General features: G+C 47.1%; 1 protein-coding gene, 1 long non-coding RNA gene, 5 other non-coding genes and 1 pseudogene across 9 annotated transcripts in view; 1 reads left to right on the top strand and 7 right to left on the bottom strand.

Annotated features, from left to right (window-relative positions):
- plxnb2b (plexin b2b) overlaps positions 1-23542 on the top strand; it is a 163253-nt gene that overhangs the window by 52446 nt on the left and 87265 nt on the right. The window contains exon 1 of one of the 3 annotated variants that reach the window (XM_029153603.3): positions 11338-11788. The exons of 1 other annotated variant lie outside the window; for it this stretch is intronic. The gene's annotated coding sequence lies outside the window, so the exon portion shown is untranslated. Of the gene's footprint in view, positions 1-11337; positions 11789-12907; positions 13388-23542 lie in introns of those variants that run through there. One more of the 3 variants, XM_029153607.3, reaches the window with a different exon arrangement.
- LOC114857270 (uncharacterized) lies at positions 929-11338 on the bottom strand. Its single transcript, XR_003786190.3, has 3 exons — positions 11115-11338; positions 10549-10698; positions 929-2007 (listed from the first exon to the last, which is right to left on the bottom strand). It is a non-coding gene; the product is annotated as an uncharacterized LOC114857270 (long non-coding RNA).
- LOC114858030 (U4 spliceosomal RNA) lies at positions 2246-2386 on the bottom strand. The gene has a single exon (XR_003786330.1). It is a non-coding gene; the product is annotated as a U4 spliceosomal RNA (small nuclear RNA).
- On the bottom strand, positions 2623-2763 carry LOC114858012 (U4 spliceosomal RNA). Its single transcript, XR_003786313.1, has one exon. It is a non-coding gene; the product is annotated as a U4 spliceosomal RNA (small nuclear RNA).
- LOC114858029 (U4 spliceosomal RNA) lies at positions 3467-3607 on the bottom strand. Its single transcript, XR_003786329.1, has one exon. It is a non-coding gene; the product is annotated as a U4 spliceosomal RNA (small nuclear RNA).
- On the bottom strand, positions 4135-4275 carry LOC114858031 (U4 spliceosomal RNA). The gene has a single exon (XR_003786331.1). It is a non-coding gene; the product is annotated as a U4 spliceosomal RNA (small nuclear RNA).
- On the bottom strand, positions 4536-4662 carry LOC114858013 (U4 spliceosomal RNA; annotated as a pseudogene).
- Positions 4802-4942, bottom strand: LOC114858022 (U4 spliceosomal RNA). The gene has a single exon (XR_003786322.1). It is a non-coding gene; the product is annotated as a U4 spliceosomal RNA (small nuclear RNA).

The following is a 23542-nucleotide window of genomic DNA, read 5'->3' as shown; positions in this document are numbered from 1 at the left end:
GCTAGGCAACCGAGGGAAGAAAGAAAAACTCTTTAATGAACGAAACCTCCACAGACCTCGGCTCGGGGTGGGGGGCCACCTGCATCGACCGGCTGAGGTGAGGGGAAATTGAAGAGACAAAAGAACAACAAGAGACAAACACTCCTTACATTGGTTGGGCTAGAAAGTGCAGCGGATACCTGTCGAACGGTCTAGAGAGCCGAAGATGAAGACCATTAATTATACAGCATGCGATGGTGGCACATACAGCAGCTAGGGAGAGAAGCTCCTTTTGTTAAGGGAGGTCCCCCAGCAGTGGAAGTCTCCAGCAGGAGATGGTTCTAAGTCACCTGAGCCAGCTCTCACTGTAAGCTTAATCAGAGGAGAGGTTGAGGTTAAAAGCAAAGAGGGTTTCTGCCTCCTGAACCTGAACTGGGAGCTGGTTCTACGACACAGGAGCTTGATGGCTAAAGGCTCTGCCTCCCATTCTACATTAGCAGCCACAAAGAGACCGGCACTTCAGAGTAAAGTGTTCTGTTAGGAGAATATTGGAGCTGTGGATGTGATAGATGAAAAAAAAATTTAAACCCTAGAAGTAAAAGGTGATACGGTATATGATAGTGATCTGATTGTACTAACTCCAATAATAAGATTGGAAGAAGGCGGTTGTTGAGATTTTCTTCATACTCTAAGTGTATACTGTATGGGTAGAGATCATATCTATAAAACTCGTCATAATAACACCTGTTCCATTTGAAGTAAAACATTGCAGGACAAATATACAAATATGCATAAAGCCTGATCTGTAGATTTGTTTTTTGTCTTAATAGATATATAGATGTGCGTCATCTGTGTAGACTGTTTTCTAGTAGTACATTATGATACAAAAAAAAACAACTGTACAATATTTTTGTTGCAATTGCAATTGGTGTAGACTCATTAGTGAAATGGGAAACAGATAGTAAAAGCAAGCAAATAATGGGTCATTCTGTATGAAGATTAAACACAAAAGCCATATTGAGCAATTTATGTAAATATGAATCATTCTTCAAAGCCTTAGATTCACCTTTGATAAAGAAAGGCGAATGCTGCATTAGTCTGAACGAATAATCCCTTTATGCTAGAATTTGATTACCAGGACCAGAGAGTGACACATTAAAAGCAGATGGGCTTCAATAATAATAATATTGATCATCATGAACTAAAACGGAAGATCTGTTTTCTATTTTTATTATTTACAATATTAAAGGTACAGTTCATTAAAATGCTAAACATATAACAGTTACACGTCTGGACAGTGTGAGAAAGTGAGAAAATGAAGTGTGTTTATGTGACGGGAAGGTGACAGAGAGCGAGGCCAGGGTGACGAGATGTTTTGACTTCATCTGTCTAATGAGAAGACAGACTTGATTAAACACAGCACCCAGCGACTGCTTAAAACCCACCTCAGCTCTAATCAGGGATCGTTGCAATTATGCTTCTCTACAGGGTGGTGAAACATGACTGCTCAAATCTAGTGTTCAGTAAAAAGAAGAATCTCAATCAGAAAGGGACTGTTAGAAGACTCTACGATGCAGGAATCTTCATCAAGTTGAAAAAACAAAACAACTTTAAATGCATCGCAATATTGTTTAATGTTTTGAAACTATGTCAATTGGTTATGTCTACATCACCTTAGCTCCCGCTGAGAGTTTTTAAACAGAAACAACTGTATGTCCCTGTCCTCCCCCCAGTCTCCAGCTTGTGTCCTGTCACAGGGCGCCCCCTGCTGTTTTGGCAAGTACAGCACCGTGACGTCACTGTTAAAACGCGTGCGGCTGTTCCTGTTTGCGTCAGATGAACAAGAAAGGCTGGTTGATCTAGACTGTGCTTCAAACTGAAATCAGGAATAACAAGAAATCATTTTAAATAAGGTTTAAAGGGCAACTGAAAATCTAATAACAGAAGAAACTGCCTGTTCATGTGTAAGGGGTATGTCCTCTGTGTGATATCGCCATCTGCTGTTTCTTGCTGCTATTGCATCATCACCTTTGGGGAAGAAAACATACGCAACAGTTAATTATGTGTTAGAAATAGATTATGGGGGATTTCCCACTATAGTCCAATATAAACCAAAAAGTCACTAACTCTTCAGGCAAAAGAAAACATTTACTTTTGTTTTTTTGTTACTTTGTTTTAAAACCGTTAACATAAAAAGTAAAAGAACATGAACTAAGCCGGTGAAGATCCAGATCCAGTTCAATATTAGTCTTAAACAGATAATCGGTCTCCTTAGAGACCATCAAAAATTGCCATTGCCGACTATATTTCAAGTCGTCAAGGCGGGGTATTGGGTAAAGTTTTCAACTAGCAATAATCGCGCCTCGGATAAACCTCATAGGCTACGATACTGCCACTGCGCAAGAATGAAAACTAGTCCTTGTCGCTAGTGGAGTCAGGAGGACCCGCACACCCCTCTGTCAGGGTTCAGAGGGCAGCAGCTGATTTACATGTTCATGGGAGGAGCCAATGCTCCTTGTTCGTGTTATTTATTCTATTTTTATTACGAATATTATATTATATCGTAAACTGCCATTTTAACGTGTACTTGAATCTGCTTATTATTTCATAAGCATATATATCTTATTTTTACAAGTGAGCGAGTCTCCTTCGAGACCGTCAAAAATTGCCGTTGCCGACTATATTTCAAGTCGTCAAGGCGGGGTATTGGGTAAAGTTTTCAACTAGCAATAATCGCGCCTCGGATAAACCTCATAGGCTACGATACTGCCACTGCGCAAAGCTGACGTCACTGCAGACGCGACCTGAAACTGGCTCCCGTCCACACAACTCTCTGTGACGGTTTCCACTCGGCGGTGGTTACAACTGAGCTGACTTTGAATATGTAATTAGGAACGTAAAGTCATTGTGGAGACGGAGGGAATTCATAAACACACGTCCGGCCCACTAAAAAACAAGGTTTCCGTAACTGTACGACTATAGTTAAGCGTCCGGTATTCTAAACGTAACATCCTTCAATATCTGATTGTGTAATAAGCTGCAATCAATGCGAGATGAACCACGAATAAATGAGTACATTGAACATTTTTTTCTAACGTTAAATAACAAACTGTTCTTTTTTATATTTTTAAAAAATGTTAAACGGAAATGACGCTGCGTTATGTACGTCATTATTTAAGGTCCCCAAACCGTGAGGGAGCATTTTTCATTATAACCAGATGTGCGTCTGAACTTTGACTGTGATTAATAACATTAGACCAATATTACGCATTTAAAAAGCACATTACGTTTTTTAATACGATAGCTACATATATCTACCGACTACCTAATATTTATTAAAAAAGGTAGCTACTGTAAAACACAATTGCTACATTTCTACTACAAGATTGTCCGTCTCCATAGTCACATACGGAAAGTTAATTAGAAGATACTAATAATATTGTTACTCAGAACTCCGGTATCGTTATTTCCTTCACATAGTTATCAGTCTCCTTAGAGACCATCAAAAATTGCCATTGCCGACTATATTTCAAGTCGTCAAGGCGGGGTATTGGGTAAAGTTTTCAACTAGCAATAATCGCGCCTCGGATAAACCTCATAGGCTACGATACTGCCACTGCGCAAGAATGAAAACTAGTCCTTGTCGCTAGTGGAGTCAGAAGGACCCGCACACCCCTCTGTCAGGGTTCAGAGGGCAGCAGCTGATTTACATGTTCATGGGAGGAGCCAATGCTTATTGTTCGTGTTATTTATTCCATTGTTATTACGAATGCGCCATAAACACGCATCTGCTACAAATAACTTAAAGAACTTTTATATCGTGAAGCTCGCATTTTAACATGTACTTGAATCTGCTTATTATTTACAGTATTTACTGTAATTTTCTATACACAGTTTTTATTTTTAAAAACTTTGGGTATTCTATTTTTTTACGAATGCGCCATAAACACGCATCTGCTGGTAGATTCAGACTGCGTTGCGTTTATACATTGATAAGTTGTTTACGCCCTGAGTACGTAGTAAACCAATAACTTAAATGACTTTTATATTGTGAAATTCGCATTTTAACGTGTTCTTGAATCTGCTTATTATTTACAGATCCACAGCATGCTGCAAGTTCCTATAAACGTATATTTATTGTTACAGGTACGCGAGTCTCCTTAGAGACCATCAAAAATTGCCGTTGCCGACTATATTTCAAGTCGTCAAGGCGGGGTATTGGGTAAAGTTTTCAACTAGCAATAATCGCGCCTCGGATAAACCTCATAGGCTACGATACTGCCACTGCGCAAAGCTGACGTCACTGCAGACGCGACCTGAAACTGGCTCCCGTCCACACAACTCTCTGTGACGGTTTCCACTCGGCGGTGGTTTCAACTGAGTTGACTTTGAATATATGATTGGGAACGTAGACTCAAAAATAAAAAAACTCAACACATACATTAAAAGTACACTATATCATTCATCAAGTGTCTGTTTGTATTAATTAGTACATGCTTATAATAATGTAGCTTCTCAGAAATACAGTGCCGTTGCTTCTTTTACAAAGCGATCAGTCTCTGTAGAAATCAACAACAATTGCCACACGGCTATATTTCAAGGCGTCAAGGCGGGGTATTCGGTAAAGTTTTAACTAGCAATAATCGCGCATCATAGGCTACGATTCTGCCACTGCAAAAGGACAAAAACAGGGTTTCCACAAGTGAGTTCAGGAAGACATGTACATCTTTAAAATATTATTGCGGACGTGACATCGTCAAGCAACATTTATCTTATGAAACAAGTTACTATTGTTGATGTATATTGTTTACAAGTGTATCAGTCTCCTTAGAGACCGTCAAAAATTGCCATTGCCGACTATATTTCAAGTCGTCAAGGCGGGGTATTGGGTAAAGTTTTCAACTAGCAATAATCGCGCCTCGGATAAACCTCATAGGCTACGATACTGCCACTGCGCAAAGCTGGTTTGGAGACGCTGCGAGCGGCGAAGTCACTCCGTTGCATACGTGTTTTAGTTACGGTGTTCAAGTTTCAATATAAAATAATTACAAACGATACATAGCACGATACTACATCCCAGTACACCCCCGGTACACAATACGAACTCACCGTTGTAGTTTATTTCATATAGGTTTACTTTAATTTCATGTTTTCGAAATGGCGCTAGGCATTGTGGGATTGAGAAACAATCCCTAGTTGTATTGTTAGCTCCGCCCAGAAGACTGTTTAATTCGTTTATCTTAAAACATACGCGGTTTATCGGACTGAAGCGCAAATAATCTACTGCCACACTAATAGCTGTCACATCAAGCCTTCTATTCGTAGTCATAAAGTATAACGAACACATTTCATGCGCAAGTTAATGGTGGGTTAAAGGTTGTGTACGGTGGCCCGTTTGACTGATTTTCTAATCGCAAAGTCTTGTTTGGCCTACACACGAGGCGAAGCTACGTGAATTACTGCCCTGCACATACACAGTAAATACACACACACGCACATAATCCACTCACGACGACAATTTAATAAAAAGAAAATTAACGGAAAAGTAATGGCTGTTCAATGTGGAACGGACGATGCTCGTCAGTCACCACTAGATGCCAGTAAAAACACGAGTGTCCAGAGAGAGTTTCTTTTTACCTGCCAGTAATTTTATTCTAAAAGCGTTGAGGTATAATGTTAGTGTTGTCTTGATGAATCCATCTGTTAACACTGCATTTTATCATTAAATATAATTTCATGTGAATGTTACAGATTAGGGATAAACTCCAAAACTTTAATGAAGGGCCCACGATTATTGGCCAATAAGCTACCATATACTATAAAATCAGCTCTAGACCATTCACTGATTTTAAAGTAACACAACAAACCATCCAGTCGTCCAGCCAGTGGGTCATAGGCTGCCCAGCATTTCTGTTCCTGTATATATTGTGGTCAGAGCATCCGCCCCATAACGACATGCTACAACATTAACTGTGTGAATATTAGAAGGTCTTTCACTTGTTGTGAAGCTTCTGTAGGATAATGCAGGTGCTCAGCAGATAAGCATTGGTGTGCCAGGTCTTAAAGCTGTCTGGGCTGACACATTAGACAGGGATTTGCTCCTGCCAGAATGTCAGGCCAACGAGGCTCATAGAAGTAGGCTTGGATCACTGTCAGGGACAGGTAAGTACGCAGATAAGGGGATTACACCATGTTTGCGCCAAGTAATCTCAAATGAGTCCTTCCAGCCTCTGTTTCATCCTCACCTGGAAAGCTCACATTTTTCTTTTCCCAGCCCAAGAAACACATTACAAGGAACCGAGTTCAATTTGGAGGCGCATCCTTTCAACCAAGCTCAAAGAGCATTCAAGGACACACTGGGCTATGGTCATTTAACATCTGGGACAGCAGTAATCTCTTCGGATTCTCCGGGGCACTTCTTACAGTTTTGCATTGGTCTTTTCCTCTTTCTAACCTGCTCTGCTCAGTCAAACAATGTGCGGGTGTTTATAATTACCTGGACCGTGCCATTAATAACGTCTGGCTTGGTGGTCCCTCACTACAAAGCTTTGATTGGCCTGTTGAGCAAATAGGACTCTGACAGAGCAGCTGAAGTCCCTCTGGGCTGTGGCTTTCCCCACTGGTAGGCAGAGAGATGGAAATAGAGTGTAACAGATGGCTTAGCTGTTTCCACCATGCAGCACAGCCCACATAATACAGAGCCATCCAAAGGGGCTCAGTGGGAAGTCCATTCTGTTCAGCATGCTGGGAGTTATTTATCCCCTGAACCATCAATCACAGCACTCAAAAAAATCACAGTAACACTTGGCTCGTCTTCTAACCTCTCCCTTACTGTGTTGAGCGGCCCCTAATAGTTTAAGTAAGACTGCTCTGGGTTTTGGAAGCGTAAGCTTGTCAGTTAAGTCTGGAGAGTGTATGTGCCAACTGGGCTGATCCAGCTTAGACCACACAGTGCAGCCTCCCCCCTCATCGCCACGCACACTCACAGACTCTGAATTACCGATCAGCCACTGAATAAGGAACGGGTGTGGAGCCCAGTTTGTGCGAGCGCGCGCACACAAGCAGGTGTGTTTATGTGCCCGCGCACACAGCGGTGCGTCAGGATGGACGCAGGCCGTGCTGTAATCTGGGCTACATCACATCAGCTCCGTTAAGGACATTTATTGATGCTGAGAGTCCCTCTGTTCCCTCTCAGAGTGGGGCCACCTGGACAATACAGGATGAGCTGGGCAAACTGTGATTAGATTGTGTTATGAGCAGCCAGAGGAAAACAATGACATTTTTCTTGGGTAAAGTGACAGCGCAGCCGGGGAAAGAGACATCTGATAAGAGAAGACAAATGTCGTTCATGGTGCCTCTTAGTTTCCTGCTAAATTCAAGGTCAACGACACAGTTGTACATTTTAGTTTTAGTTTCACTTTCATATACGGTGCTACATGTGTTCTTTCATATTGCATCTATCTGTGATGTGCCCAGGCTGCATCTCTCCTAATCAATCATGGATCTTAATTAAAACATTCTGTGTTTCTCTGTCACACACATGCTTGCAGACTGTTCACACCCACCCACACACTGCTGCCACCCTGCTATTCCCAGCTTGTGGTTATTCCCAGAATGAGTCAGAGTGGCACCATAAGCCTGTCTGCCCGCTTTGTGCCAAACCTGAGGAGCTGAGATCTGCATGCAGTAGCCTCAGCTCTGTCTGCCCCCCACCCCACCCCACCCCTCTCTGTAATTACCTATAAGTCATATTGACAGCTGGAAGCACATTTAGCCAGGGCAGGCCAGGAAGTCGCTTGAATCACACTGTTCCTTTCGCTTTAAATAACCTTGGCCTGTGTCCCCGTGGAGTCTTTCTTCACGCCTCTATCATTCAACACCGTTATAGGTTCCTGCATCTGTTAACTGCTCCATCTGTTACCTGCATCTTTTTGTCACTACAGTACATCTGACATCCCTCACCTGGTGATGCAAGAAATAACAAGGCTGAGAGTTCCTGGCAATATTGATGACTGTCAGTGGCACAATCATAGCGTGTCACTGAAAATAGCTGCAGCGATGGCGCCGCAAAGACCAACTGGTGAATTTACCAGTCGGAATATGATCAACACGACTTCATCTGTTAAGTCTTATGCTTTTTGATTAAAAATGAATGCACACACCAGCTGTAGGCAAATCACCAAAGAAGTTCCTAAACTCCAACTTTACTGTGACTTGTCTGCGCAGTATCTGTATATGTGCAGTAATAGCGCCGGTGATGACTCAGATGATGCTCGGATGATGTTTTAGCATCCTAATGAACTTTGTCATCATGACTAATCATGTCTATATTTTACGTCCAATTCTTAGTAATATTTTGGAAAGCATCGTTAAAAGTTATTCAAATGTACGTGTCTGAAAATGCAAACTAAATACCTAATGGACAAAATTACATTACAGCAATAAACACACTCTTTACATGGAATTTAGGCGTTTCTTAATTGTACTGTTTTATGCGTTTGAACATAAGGATGGAATGAAACTGTGCAAGTAACAGTTGAGCTTTTGGAAACATTTCCAACTGCACCTAAATACTGAATTTGTACAGTTGCGTCCTACGATCAGTCCCTATTCAAATATAGTACATCAATAAAAACCTGAAGCTGTCTTTACAATTTTACTCATCTATCATGTTTAAAAACCAATTATTATCTACATGTTCATATTCTGCTTCTAATTTCTAAACAGCTGAGACCTACTGGCAATGCAAGCTGCCCCCTATAGAGGGCGATCTGAGCACACGGCAGACACCCTGAACTCTGAACCTTGATTCCGACACAGCCGCTCCATTATTATGGACAACGCTAATGTTGTATCATAAATTAGCTGGTATTGTACGTCGATAGTCAAACATTTTACAGCTGGGGCCAGCTGAGGGCCACTGCATGACAAATGGTAGCGTTTGACACCGGCATGATTACAGATCATCACTATTCAAGCAACATAAAGGCGAGCTGCGGGAAGGTATAGGCGCATTGATCAAAATGCCATCACAGTCAGGCTATCTGCTAGAGCAAAGTGAACTTCTATTCCACTTTAGTGAATTTAGAGAGCTTTGACTTGGCCTTTGCCAGCTCCCAACGTCCCCTGGGCTAGCATGTTCCAAGACTCAGCAGCCTCATTACTCTTTAGACAAACAGGTTTGGACATATTGAACTCAGACCCAAAACAGCCCAGCTCTGCCCGGCTCCTTTCCACCCTCCCAGCTCTATTTGTGATTGGGGAGTGTTTGTCTCTTTCGCTCTGTCTCTGCGAGTCTGTTTGCCTGACACTTGCCTGGCTTGGCCTACTTTCTCCTTGATCTCATCAGTCAATGTGAGGACCTGTGAAGGCCATCTCCCCATCTCGCTGTGTGAATCTCTGCCAGCGCGGTGCCTGTGTCAGCACTTAGGGACTGACTCACACCCACGCAGGCTCAGTCTTCGCTCCAGGGCCCACTGGGCGACGGCGGCGCATCTCCCCAAACAGACAGCCTCATTTGCATGCCCATAAATCACTCACAAAACTGACACCCAGCCACACAACAAGGCGTGACATGGAGCCATAAACTCACTATGCCAAATTGCCGTTATGTGATATTAAGCTTTAAGGCACAAATAGGCTGTTGGTCTGACCTCTTTGGCGACGGCAGGGCCGGTCGAGACGAGGAGCACTTATGCGCATATGGCCCATATTTGAAATCAAAGCCGCTCCTAGCGCCTCGCTGACTGTCTCTAGAATATGAGTCTTGTCAAAAAGTAAAACCCCAAACTAGTGATGTTTTAAAGTGTTTGACATATTGAAAGTCTGACACATTTAAGAGCCGCAAATTGATGCTTCTTGGCATTAACGAATCTCGCAGACAAGGTACAGCAATCCCCCCAGTCCTCTGAGCTACAACGGCTGCTAATACATCTCCTTAAAGGATATAGATAAAAAACGAGAAGTGGTTTCTTTTGAAAATATTTTTAAACCCGAGCAACGTCCCTAAATTGCCCTTCTGCACTAATCTGTGTTCATTTGCATGAAATACTAGCAGTTTATTTATATCTGTTTATGGGAAAGTACAATTAGCATCATTACATTCAGTTACTTGAATTAACACAAATGTGTTTCTAGCTGTGTAGTGTGTAATCACATTTACTGTCCTTTGGTGGGCTTTTGGATAAATTGCACAATTCAAAGAGAGGTCCGCATCTTTAAAGCTACAGGAAACGACTAGTGCTGTGTCGTTTACATAATACTGCGTTAATGTAATAGCACGAAGAATGCAGCTGTACAAAAAAGGCAATGACCGTTGTGATCACGCTGTTAGTTTATGTAATAATCTGCTGAGCGACTGCATTCAGGCAAAATGAAATGGAACAGCAGGCTTTTATTTGACTTAAAGACCGATTCATGCCACCACCAAACTGTGACAAAGGACCAGGACATAGCATTTGAGAAATTCAGCAGCCGCGTGTCTTCCTCTGGATGTGACCTCCCTGCTAACAGGTGTCACTGGATGCTAAGATATGGTAAAGGCTGTCCACAATGATATCTGCTGATTACCTGGAGTAAACATGAGATGGTTTCCGGGCAGGCAGATGCCTGGGGCTGTTTTCTGCTGCCACTTTTTCCATTATTATTGTCGTGAACGAAGGGCTGGAGCTGCTTGGACACTGAGGTCATGTCCTGTGTATTGTTTGTGTGGATGTGGACCTGTAGGGGAGTTATGCATGAGTTCACTTCATCATCTGGAGGAGTTCAGCTTTTTTTTAAAGTTCATCAAGACCTTTAAAACTAAAACTCTCAAAAACTAGAACAAATGAAACCTTTTGTGTGTCCGACACATGTGGGTGGTGATTCCAGTAGCGTAGCTTCATGACCTGTTCCTTATATATTAGTATTAGTATTGACGTCCTATCCTTCTATTGTGGACTTGATTTGGGGGGAAACCCGTGTGTAAATGAGTTGGAAATAAGCCAAGCTTTAAAACTTTGCACCAGTTGGACCAACGTGTAACCAGTCCGGTTATTGAACGTCTATTTTTATCCGTACACAACTACTTTAAGCGGAGCGCAAAAGTTGCGGGAAGCCAAACTATGGTGATTATTCCTCATATTCATATTACTTACGTAAACCCGCCCGGATCCGGAGCACACTCCAGCGACCACAGCGTGGGGCTGCTACCACGCCGCTCCCGCCGCCCGTGGAAATATTTGGGCGCGAGCAGACGACGCAACTCGCTCCCTTCCACTCCTCTTACGCGCGTGGTTGTCTTTCGGAGCGCGTGCGGTGGGAGGAGAATAATCCATCTCCGCAGCCGCTCGCGTCGGTTCTCGTTCAGCGCGCGCTTCTGGCTCCCCACCCTCCCCCTCCCCTCCCCTCCCCTCCGTCGCCTTCCTCCGCGCAGCCTCCTGACACGATGACAGTCGACGCGGGCGCGTGAGCGGATCCCACAGGTGTGTTACGACCGACAGAGCCGCGGCTCCCGGAGACGCACGCGCATGAACGCACACCTGGAGACGACCATGTGACTCGGCACCTGGGCGTGGAGAAAGTCCTGGAGTCTTTGTTGAGGAGTTGGCCGCGTCGCCTTTCAGCAGGAATTGATAACCCGCTCAAGCAGGCGGCGGACTGTTTTTCTACGGAATAGTGCCTTCCTGAAGCTCCTCACGGGACGAGTGAGGGCAGTAACATGTGAACTTTGCTTTCGGACTTATTTCTGTTTTATTATACAGTTTCAACAGGGGGTCTCTATCTGGACTGTTCGCTCCCGTGCAACTATCCTCTTCGCTGTTTCTCCAAGGTGAGTTCCGGGGAAGCTCCGCTATCCCGTCAAAGTGGGCTCGGTTGCTTTCGCCCAGCGCTTGGTGGTACTTTTAATTTGAAACCCTGCTAAATGTGAGCGCACAAGTTTTGATCGCCTATTAAACGCCCCGTCGACGAGGCGGGGGAGCGTGGAGCGGAACGATGAGCGCCGCTACTTCCCGTGAAATAGTCCGGCTCCTCGTCTCATCCTACAGTTGGATGCGGCTTCATTATCGCGCAGGTTGCATTTTAGTGGACATGTCGCGCAGAGCATCGCTATAGAAGGTGAAAAGTGCAGCAAACACCGGCCTTATTGATGTTTTTACACGTCTGTGGGCTTGAGGCTGTGCAGGAATAATGGTGTGTGTCTTTGCGACGCTCCTTCGTGGTAGTTGCGGCCGTCTGGGTGCAAACTTGCGCCGTGCAACTCGACAGCGGTGCGTTTGCGGAAGAAGGACAACCGCGACGAAGCGCACGCGTGCCCGTGGACTCGCTCGCCCCCCCGTTCAAAGCGTCTCATCTCGGGAACATTGCAGCCGCGGCATCTGCTCAGTCACCTCACAAGGAGCCGTCTGTCCTCGCGCGCAGGCAATTTCCGTGAGAAATGAGCGCGTGAGCCGCGTCGCTCACCTCTGGACAGTGGGCTGTACATCAGCAGCTGAGGGAACAGACGTAGCAGTGAGCCCTGTTTTTGTTCCCTTTCCCCTCTCTTTTGGAGAACAAGGAGACAGAAGCACTATTCATGTCCCGGTTGAGCCTCCTGCTCAGTTGTGGATCTGTATCTCCCCTTCCCTGGTGCGGCCCTGAACACACCACTGTACTGCCTTGTTGTCTTTCTAAATCGTCCTTTTATTCGCCTCCCGAACCCTCGTGCACAGACCTACTGTACATAGGATGCTTCGTCTCCCGGGGATAATTCTCATTTAATAACATTATACAAACCGGCTCATAGTGGGAATGGATTAGTTCAGGCAGGGGGCACGTGGAGGCAGGAAAGGCGGCTGCAGGGGGAGGTGGAGGTGTCTGGAGGAGGGGGGGGGTTCAGCCTCCCGACCAAGCGGGGACAGTTTTCCGATAGATGCCATCTGCTCACATGGACACACACAAGGAATTGAAAACCAAGCTGCTCCTTGTCCGTCCCCCTCTTTCCGCCGAGTCCCCCGCCGCCCCACAATGCTTCACTCAGGGTTTATCTCCTCCACTCTGAATAAATAGAGACACCTTATCTGCGCAGAGGAGAGCGGTGATAAATGCTTTCTCCTGCTCCTCGCAAGGGTGAAAAGACAAGCGCGCCTCACTTCTTCATCATAGATGCTCTTTTCGGGGCAACGGAATAGGAGGCATTTCTCATTCGGGTCATGGTGGTGTTTGAGAAAATTGCAAAACAATTCTGAGAAGCCGAATGCAAACTCCCACCCTGTAATACAACAGAGAAGAAACCAACAGAAAAGCCGTTTCCTGCCTTTTTTCTGGGTAGTAAACAAACTTTGGTGGTGGGATCCACTCGGAGTCGTGTTGAATCCAGCGAAGCAGCCTCTGACCAGCGGAGGAGCAGAGGGAGCGACTTGCTGGCCGCTAAGCGCTCTGGTTGTTTTGGGTGAGCTGGAGTTTATCCCGTCTCTCTTTACAGCTACGTGTTTTTTTTCCCAGACAGTTCACGCTGCTCCGGCTCCTGGACGCACGCTCCGGCGTTCCACAGTGTGTTGCTATGTTTTTGAGGTCAAACAAATCTGAACTCCTCCTCGGCCTCCTTTGTTTCCCTTTGCATTGGATTACCGACTTCTGCTATTTTCATTTTGAAAATCAAACCATAATCCTCGTAAGCAAGGAGCAATCCCATGCCTCCTGTCTGCAGCCTGCAAACCAGAAAAACACTAAACCCCAACACGAATTGTATGTGCGCCATCAGCTCATTGCAAGTAGCTCATGTAAAATGACAAGTTAATCCCCTTTTTTTCCAGCCGTACTAAATCAGAACGTAATCTCAATCATCATATTGCACTTGTTATCATATGTTCGGCCTGTTTTACAATGTCTGACCCACATGAAAACTCTTCAGAAAGCAGTTTGTGCAAGTATTGGCCATAAATTGTCATGCTGCACATGAGATAAAGCCCATATGCATTACCACGTCGCTGTGGCTTATCTAGGCACACATACTGTTCGCTCCGGGGGAGTGTGGGCAGATGCATGAAGGGCGTGTCAGCTTGGCATTAGATGGCTGAAGGATCTGGGGAATAGAGATTTCCTTCAGATTGGAGGCGGCCTCGTCTTTTCCCGTCTGAGGATTATCCTATGATAAAGGGACGTCATGCTGAGGTGGGTTTCACATTTTAGCCGCGGCCCCCGTTGCCCTTGGTCATCACGGCCGTGTCATAAAACGTCCACTCAGCAGTTTTGCTTCTGTGTTCTTCACTTTTTGCCCGAATGCTTGCTGAAATACTTTTCTCACCAAAGCCCTGCGATAGTTTTTACTCCACACTTCACCCCTTTTTCTTTCAAAGCTGATGCATGACAGACATAACACTTACAGTTCTCCACAGTGGGCCGTGCGGTGGGCTCTGTAACCGCCGAGTCCCCGCAACCAACCCACCGCCTCGGGCTGCTGGGTTCCCAGGCTTTAACCCCGTCATGTCCACGTTCAGCTCAGCAGGCCCTGATTCCTCCCTCTGACGATCCCGTGCCCCCGCTAGCCTTCCTCCTGCCTCCACAGACTGACCACACTATGCCCTCGCTGCACAGTGGGCCGCTTTCTTCTCTGCGCTGCTGCCAAGTCACGCTGCCTTTTCACACCACTCCTCCACTGTCATTCCCCCTGGTTGCTTTGAACACGAGGAAGAGGAGCCCGGTGAAAAACGCGCCCCTGAAAGGTCTAAATGATTCACGTGAGCGGGGAGCTGCTCTAATTGCTCGGTCGCGGGCCGGAGCGCGTGCGCGGGAAGCGAGACGTCCTAATTGTTAAATAAGGCAGAGGCGGCGATGATCCGATGTGAGGGGTCAGCGAGAGAAAAGTCCACCCAGAGGAAAACATGGTCTCCGTTGCTGTTCAAAAGGCGTTTTTAGGAACAACAGCGATGTTGGCTGTCAGCCGCCTTGAGGTTGCATAGCAGAGGACTGAACGCCAGTGACGGGTACACAATACAGACATCTGCCTCAGTCTGCTTCCCCTCCACCACTTCCCCATGGCAGCTCTGACAGACTGACAGGCGCGTAGTGCTGTCGAGGCCTCTGACGCTACCTGCTCACTGGAGGCATGTCAGCCGGCCCACACCCTCTCAGGCCACTGGCAATAGTTCTCATTCAGCGAGGCACCGGAGCAGGTATCTGAAAACCAATCAGAGACGATGAGAGGGAGCGGGTCACCTTGCTTCCTATCCTGGGAAATCTTCGCGAGATGCTTTTTTTTTTTTTTTTTCTTCTCGAGGCTTGTACTGGCAGGAGAAAAGAGAAGCGGCAGCTAATTTATTTTTTGCTTTGGTAATTGAGTCTGGCACGCACTGCTATCAAAATGCTATCTATTTAAACACTTCAGAGGGAAGCCGGTCGTGCCCGCTTCAATCAGCCTAATGTTACGGGCAATGTTTAGTCCAGCTCGCTTACTTGATGATGAAGAGACGACTCACTGATCTCTCCGACTCGAACGTATTGAAGATGAGTCGACGCTTCATTTCTGTGCAAATTGAGGGTGCCTGTGCAGGATTTGGCAGCTTGCTGATGTATCTTTCTCACTGTGATGTGGATTTGAAATGGACTTAGGCTTACAGTAGCTAAGAAATAATGAAACTGTGCAGAGCCACTTATTCCACCTGTAATGCATTTCCACTGCACTTTTTGTTCTCGCCTGAGAGTAGCTCTGTGTTGAGGGCCATTTAATTCTAACTAAGGCACCAGAGGGTGCAAATCATTTTTATCCACGCGACTCATTTCATAGTTAATCCTCAAACTGACCAATTTACTCTCACCAAGATCATTTTTAATTATGGCCTCAGTTTTGCAGCTAATGTGACGTCCAGCTGCTTTATGTTAATATGATAGTTGCTGTTGAAAGTTGGGCCTCTTCCTTTTTTTTTTTTCTCGCATGCACACTGGGCGATTAATTATGAAGTACTCAATTGAGCCTCAGCCAGGAGTAGTGGGTGACAGATGCATGAAGGGTCACTGCTTTGGCAGCAGCTGGAGATGAAGGTCGCACCAACCTGTCAGAGGAGGCGAACTGGGGGAGACGTGGAGGGATGGGCCGCGCCTCCATAACATTCTATTATTTTTGACTCGATGTGCGGGATGTTTCATCTTCCATAGGAATACTACTGATAACCCACGGATCCTCGAAAGATTACACAGAGCACAATTCACTATTTACACACCCTTTCATTGAGAAGCAGCTGTGTTTGGGATTGTGCATGGGAACTGTGAGGGGCACAGCATGAATGGACCTCCACAGACGGCGTCCAGACTAAAATGATGCCTTACAAAACAACGCCGTCTACGAGATGGAACATGAAAATAGCGCCGCATTATCCTGCCAGCTGCCTATAGCACAGAGTCCAGGTGTGAATACAGCAGGTGATTGTCCCGAGCCTTCGCAGCGAGCTGAGTGGGCGTTCCTTTTCAGGCGATCCGCTCGCCACAGCGTCGGCGACTATAGGACATATTTACCGTCCTCTCTGCTGCTGCTCTTCTGTGGGAAGTAAATAGGCTATAAATTGTTTCTAAACATTTGACTGTGCTTCGACATGCTTTTTGTGTCACGCCATGCCTCCTACGTACTCTACTCTGAAGCCCTAGCAGAATATTCCTGACATGGACAGCCTCCTGCTGCGTGTGTGAAAGAGCAGCCGTGGACCATGTCAGGAGACGTTTCTTCACACGGAGTCCAGGGTTCATGCGCAAAAGCGCCTGATAATTGGCAGCGCCGCGTTCGGCCACATGAAATGGGATCCAGCATGTTTTACGTGGATGTGTCCAGAATTACCGCAGGGAGCGCTCAGTGCCAAGCGTGAAACGCGGAGGCGGGAGGCTGTTGATTTGGAGATGGAGGGAGGTGACATTTCTGATGCATCTCCAGATATTTGAGAGGGATGGGTGTCATCCATGCTGAGGAGGATTACATTTGTCATTAGAAAAAAAGTGTCAAAGCAAATTATTAATAAAAGGTGGAAATGGTGGCGCTGACTTTTAAAACAGGAGATGTGGTCTTTTCATGAGCTGGTTCGCTCGGCGCGCGGCCATGGACGGATGTTTGTCTGCAGACACACAAATATTTGTGACCTGCCACCGGTGTCAGATTCCCAATTATTCATGAATATCTCTATAGCATGTTCAACAGGTGTTCCTTAATTTAAATCAATGAATTGTGTTCAAACAATAACACTAACCTTCCATTTTAATGGCTACAAGGTGGAACCTATAGACAGGATGTGCTCTAAAATAGCACTAACAACACTGGATCTAGAGGAACTCGTGCTGCCCTTATTATCGCTGGCATCTGCTGAAATCTGCTGACAGCTGCACTGGACATGGGGGTGGCAGCGCTGCTGGAGGTGGGGTGTTTGTCTCCTGGCTGTCTGTCGCCATCAGCGCTGGCGGTCAGGCGGGCGTTTGCAGTGGGGGGTGAGATGGTGTCCGGACCTGCGTGCGTCGGGGCCACCGCCGCCGCCACCGCCGCCGCCATCGGGCGCTTGGAATCAAATTGAGACGTGACATTCAGCGAAACATTGCGTGTATGCCGTTTATGTCTAATTGCGTCTGCCACGGTTCGCGGGGCTGAATTCACTTCCCCGGTCGAGCCGGGCCGATGCAGAACGCGGGCCGGCTTTATTACAGTTCACAGTGAAATAGCATTATGGAAATGAAAGGATGGTGTGTATCATGTCCTTGTTAAATGAGGTGGGTATCGTGGCCTTTCCGTAGCCTATGATCCAAGAGGGACCTATTAAAATCTGTTCATACAGCAATTGTTAAAGTTACTGAGGATCTAGTTAAATGCCACTAGCTGTGTTGCTTCTCATCCGTAAACTGACAGCACATTTTACTGTGGCAGTAATCCCAGCAGAAGTAATGAAAAAAACACCGCCTTAACCTCAGAGACTGACATTTTGTAGTGGCCACCAGTCACCAAGACGTGCGGCTGAGGTGGGGTTTCCTAAGGTAACAGATTTCTTTTTATTGATCTCCGGGGAGAAATGAACCAGCCAGCGCCGCGGCAGAGACTCAGCGGGGGGGAAGATGAGATTAGAAGCACAAAAACAAATAAAATCTCCAATGAAAGCGCACAGAAAAGCTAAACATGTGATAAAACAGTGCGGGGGTGATCTTTGTCATGTTTTGCACACACTCTGGCCCATGGAGCACATTAGTATGAGTCAGGCCTGTAGGTCGGCACTGACCTTGTTAAGGGACTAGAGGCCGACCTGTACAACTGTAACGTTGGCTTCATGGACACGGATACTAGCTGTGCATGATTAGGCAGCAGCTTTGTGGGGTGAGCACTTCTCTGCATGTTCCAACTCATTCGCGGCTTCCTGTCGCTGTTCTCATGTCCCAAACTTTTTTTTTGTTCCCCTAAGTCTTAGTTTTTTCTTACTCACTGCTTCTAGTCCTGGACTTGGATATTAATCCTGGTGTTTCAAACCCGCCCGGGGCCCAGAGCTGTCTTCTGACACGCAGATCCGTGGAGGTGTCATCATAGCTCTGTGTCTTGGTGCCTGTGCCTGCCCCCAAGGCCCGGTCTCCCGTTCACGCAGGCGTGAGAGCGTGCATTATTCCCCGGTGACTCATGTGGACTGCCCCGGAGCTGCCCGCTTCTGGTCCACCCTTCGCAACAGTTTCTGGGTTATAAAAGGAAGTTGTTAGCACATTGCAAAGACACGGGCATCAGCGTTTTTCTAGGCTCCCCCCATCTTCCCTCTGTTCTGTATATAGTTCGTCAGCCATGTGATAGTCACGCACGTAGCTTGCACTTTTATTTTTACCTCGTGACACTCGGTTTCCCAACATTCCGCTTTTCGCAGATATGTGTTTACAGCTGCAACGCGTTGGGTTTGTCGGCCGCAAGCTAAAGCAAATGACAGACCCCGGGAAGCTGACATCAGCGTCGCCCCTGTGAGAAGGCCCAAATATTTACGGGCGCTCGCAACAGGCGCTGCAGCCTTTTAAACTCAGCCGTGTGGTCGCGTCTGCGTCTGCGCCGCGCCTGCGCCTGCGCCTGCGCCTGCGCCTGCGCCTGCGCCGCGTCCTGTCTGCTGATCGCGCGTCACGGATCCCTTCACGGAGCCGGGCGCTTTAATTACAGTCATTAGCTGGAGCAGATCTGCTGCAGGCGTGGGAGAACCTTATTACCCCAGACCACGTCTCTGTCCCCGCCGCGCGGAGAGCAGCCTAATGCCGCGGACCAGCGCGGCCCGAAAACAAGCTGCGGTTACAGTGTTTACAGAAAACACGCTGCCAAATTGGATCCCCAAATCACACAAGTCTCACCAGGACATATTTTCCTCTTTCACTTTCATCCTTTGTCAATTGGACGTGGAGAAGTGTGAAGCTTTCCAATAACAGATTGGAGCAAAGTGGGGTGTATAAGGCCATGTCAGCGTGGCGTCACTTGTTTACTGGTGGACCGGTGCTGAACGGTGGCGTGATCAGTCCAGAGTAGCCATTTATCCACCACTCCAGACCTCCATTACGATCCCTGTCTGTGCAGTGCTCTCTGTTGAGATCCACAGTACACTTTCACTGACGTGCCTCTCATCCTCCTCCTCCCTTAGCAAGTGTTTTTATTTTTAACCGTGTTCTGTTCCCTTTCACTTCCAGTCCCTGTTTTTGTCTGCTTTTTCCAGACGTCATCACACATTCCTCCCTGTCTCTTGTTTAATTAGTCATGGAGCTGGTCTCCTCTTTTGGGTGATGGAGAAAATATAAACTCATGTTGGAGTCTCGCCGGGTTCCGACGTGTCTCTCCACCTTCTGACATGGAAACAAAACATTATCCCCCCTGTGAGCAGCGTGCTTAAACCACACATCTGTCCTGCAGCTAAGATATAAACAAAGCCCATCCTAATCACCACAATCCACCTAGATTATTAAATATGCTGTAATTCCATGTGATAAAGTGGCTTTTTTTTTAATATGGGAAATCGGATTAGACTGGATTAAAGTTACTGTGTTTTTCATCTATGTTTGCGGAGCTGTGATCTTTGTTGGGCCTCTCCACATTGTTAAATCCTGACCGCGCTGTTTATGAAACATCTGTTTGCATTGTGGCTCCACAGCAGGCGATCATAAAGCTGTGGCTGTTTATATCTTATCACGGAGTTGCCACTGGAGGAGCGGGCGAAAGCGTGCTTGTGTCTGTGTCATTTCCTGGCTGCAGATGGATTTTTTTAGGAAGTAGGTTAAGCTGAAGCGAAAAAAAGTTCTGTCTCATTGGCCGGTTCCTGGTGCTGTAGATCGTCCCTGTGATCTGTGGACGGGTTTTACCGGGCTTTTCGGGTGCCACGCTCTCGTGGCGATGGCATGTGCCCCGCGTTGGCTGCTGTGGGTGTTTGCAGCGTAAGCCAGGCTGAGCGGCCCGCGTTCTCCAGCGCCTTGTTAGCGGCCGCGGCGGCGGACCACCCGTGGAGCTCAGACAAATAGAAATCCCATTTCCTCCCGTTCCATTGGCGGTATTAAGAGCTGAGGATTGTGCTGTTGCCTGAGTGCCAATGAAAAAGCCACTCAGTGTGTGAGCAGTTAAAGCCCTCTCAGCGCAGCGTGGAGAGGGCGAGGCCTCTCCTCTGTATGCATCACCCCAGCCGACTTGATCGATTCACTGTTTGCTCTGCCTTGTCTGAGTGCGAGCTCACACTGCCCGCTCCACCCACGGAAAATAATTCGGATTTCGACCAGGGCAGCCTGCTTCCCCTAGGTTTCCCCAGCACACAAATACAAACACAGTACAAAAACGTATACATGTACAGTGAGTCCACACAGAACCCGCGTGGCAGCCTCGGGGAGCTGGACGGCCCGGACACGGTCCCATGAATTCCTCATAACACAGTCTGCTGGTTAATCAATAATTCAGCTCTATCTGTGAGCAAGCATGTTTGGATCCAATCTCACCTGCACCTCCCTCGGCCGCCTCCTCACTAGTTGGGTGTCCTGTCCTTGAGCCGGGCTCGGCCCACGTCTGTGTGTGTTTCTGTTTGCCGATTAGTTCAGTTCCAGCTCCGCCTGAGCCCGTTCTGCTCCGGCGCCGTGCATCCGCTCGGCCCCGTCCTCGGCCCTTGTGGATTACGGAGCGCTCGTTATTTCAAACGCGCGCGTCTCTCGCGTCTTCGAAAGTGTCCGTCTGCACTTGGCAGAGTTGACGCGTGTGTCGGAGCTTATGCGTGAGCTGTCTCTCACTCCTGGCGGGGAGACGAATCAAAGACATGGATCTCATTAAAAGGTATGGAGCCTGTGGAGAGGTCAGTGGCTGAGTCCTGTGATTAGTGGGCTGCCTGGGCGCCGTGCTTGGCAGAGAGGCGATGGTGGTGGGGGTCCTCTCATCCCCGTCCAGCTCTCACCTGGACACCGTGGGGGGGGCTGTGGTGCCCAAAGCTCGTTCTCACCGCTGGCTTCAACCTCCTGACGGGGTCACGGGTTCAAGGGCGGCGCACGGGGGCCGTGGATTTACCCCCGGTCCTCGGAGGATTGTCTCCCCATATCTCCCCTACTTTCCATCAAGGCCTAATGGGCTGCCTACTTTCTGTCCTGTTTTAAACCTCTGAGTGTTTTATCAAAGGCCACATTCAGTTTCCATCCCAGTGACAGCCTCTCTCACTGCATATCAAGCTGCACCAATAGCCCGACGAGCAGCTTTCTGGGTCGTTAGTGACTCGTTCCAGGGCCCAGACTCCTATCAAAGCCAGTGACCATGAACCAGGAATGACTTTCAACCAAGGGCAGTGTGTGTGTGTGTGTGTGTGTGTGTGTGTGTGTGTGTGTGTGTGTGTGTGTGTGTGTGTGTGTGTGTGTGTGTGTGTGTGTGTGCGCGTGTGTGTGCGCGTGTGTGTGCGCGTGCGTGTGTGTGCGTGTGCGTGAGGATTAGACAGACAGACACTCCTGAAGGTTGCTTGACTTTGGACACTTTCTCCTTTTCTTCTGAATGCTCTTTCTTTTTCCTCTCGGCTGTCTCGTCCCCTGTGTGCCTCTCAGTTTAATGTCCTTCCAGATAAAACAACGCCAGTAAACTTCCTCTTTGTTTTTCTGCTCTCCTCTCCTCGCTGATAACCACGCTATCTAAAAGTAGGCCCTGGCAGCGCTCCCTGTCTACTCGCTCCCCCCACTCGGCCGCTCACGTCCTCTTCCTCGCTCCCCGTGTGTTGGGGTGTATTGTGTGTAATCAGATGGGTGACTGTGTGTGTGTGTGTGTGTGTGTGTGTGTGTGTGTGTGTGTGTGTGTGTGTGTGTGTGTGTGTGTGCGTTTTTGGTTTTTTATTTTCTTTTTCTTGTCTAGGCTGCCAGGGGAGGAGGTGGCAGGGGCGATTACAGATGTAGGGAACTAGAATGTATGTGCTGACTGTCGCTTCCATTAAGTGTGCTGTCCTCCGTCGCCTCCCCTCTGTGCTCAGACCTGGCTCTCATTAAGCCAAGGTCTCCCTTTGTCCGGTGTCAAACCTTTCCAAACCGCAAACCTCTCAGCGCACAGATACACTGCAGTAACTACAGGACACTTCCTGTGTAAACCTCAGGACGCAGATCGTGTTCAGGCTTGTATTTGTTGCTATACAGAGTTTGTCAGGGTTTAGGTTTTTAATATATATTTGTTGGTGTGAAGTTCTGGCATCGTTTCCCCTCGAGAGCAGGGGAGGAAATCACCCCTTCCAGCGTCTGTCCCTGTCAGCCTCATTCAGTTAATATAGCTTGACATTTATTCAAGAAAACAAATACAACTGCCTGGTTGGGGCATTGTTCTGTATGCAAACCACACTCTGGCTTTTTTTTTTATTGTTTACATATCATTGGATGTCGTCGTCCCTGGACAACCGCGTGCTGCCAAAAGCAGGGCCTCAAAGGGATTCAGTTTAACGCTGCGTAAGTGCCTTTTCCAAAGGGCAGTGCTGCGCCTCCTGTTGTCGAAGTCTGTTTAGCAGAATAATCAGGGCTTTAATTAACAAAAGTCGATTCAGAATATAAATTTTAGTTTTTCCTTTATCTGCAGTCATGTCACACAGTGAAACAATTATGACTGATTGTGAGTTTCTATTGTCTCTCGCTGTTGATAATTATTCACTTTCTGGTTATAAATCACTTTGTTTCCATAAATAACTTTCACTCCTGTGCTCCGTGCTCATTTGTCATTTTTTTATATTCTAAATGAGTGGCCTGAACTACCCCTTTCCATTAAACCACAGGTTTGGAGCAAGCCCATGTCTGCTGTGGAGGGAGGGCGGTGTGTTTCCTTCACACAGCCCTAGGGGCCGACTAACATTTTCTTTGTCTTATCCAAGTCCAGACACAGTCGCTCTGGTATGACAAGCATCTGCACGGTGCTCGTGCAGACTGGAACGGAGGCTCAGTGGCACATAGTTGCCTCCATGTCCAAATACAGTCATATGTTGGGATTGCACCGAGGACGGTTTCAAAATCACTTTGCACCGTAACGTCCCCAGACATTCTGTACTGTGCAGCCAGGAACAAAAAGAACAAGGAGTCAGATGTTGTGGCCCTGGACGAGCCCTGATCTTAACTATATGCCATGACTTGAAGTGGCAGAAGACACAGATGTTGAAAGAAA

This window comes from Betta splendens, chromosome 6 (assembly GCF_900634795.4).
Source record: "Betta splendens chromosome 6, fBetSpl5.4, whole genome shotgun sequence".
Taxonomy (NCBI): domain Eukaryota; kingdom Metazoa; phylum Chordata; class Actinopteri; order Anabantiformes; family Osphronemidae; genus Betta; species Betta splendens.
Note: the sequence above shows the minus strand (reverse complement) of the source record. Positions and strands in the feature narration are given on the sequence as shown.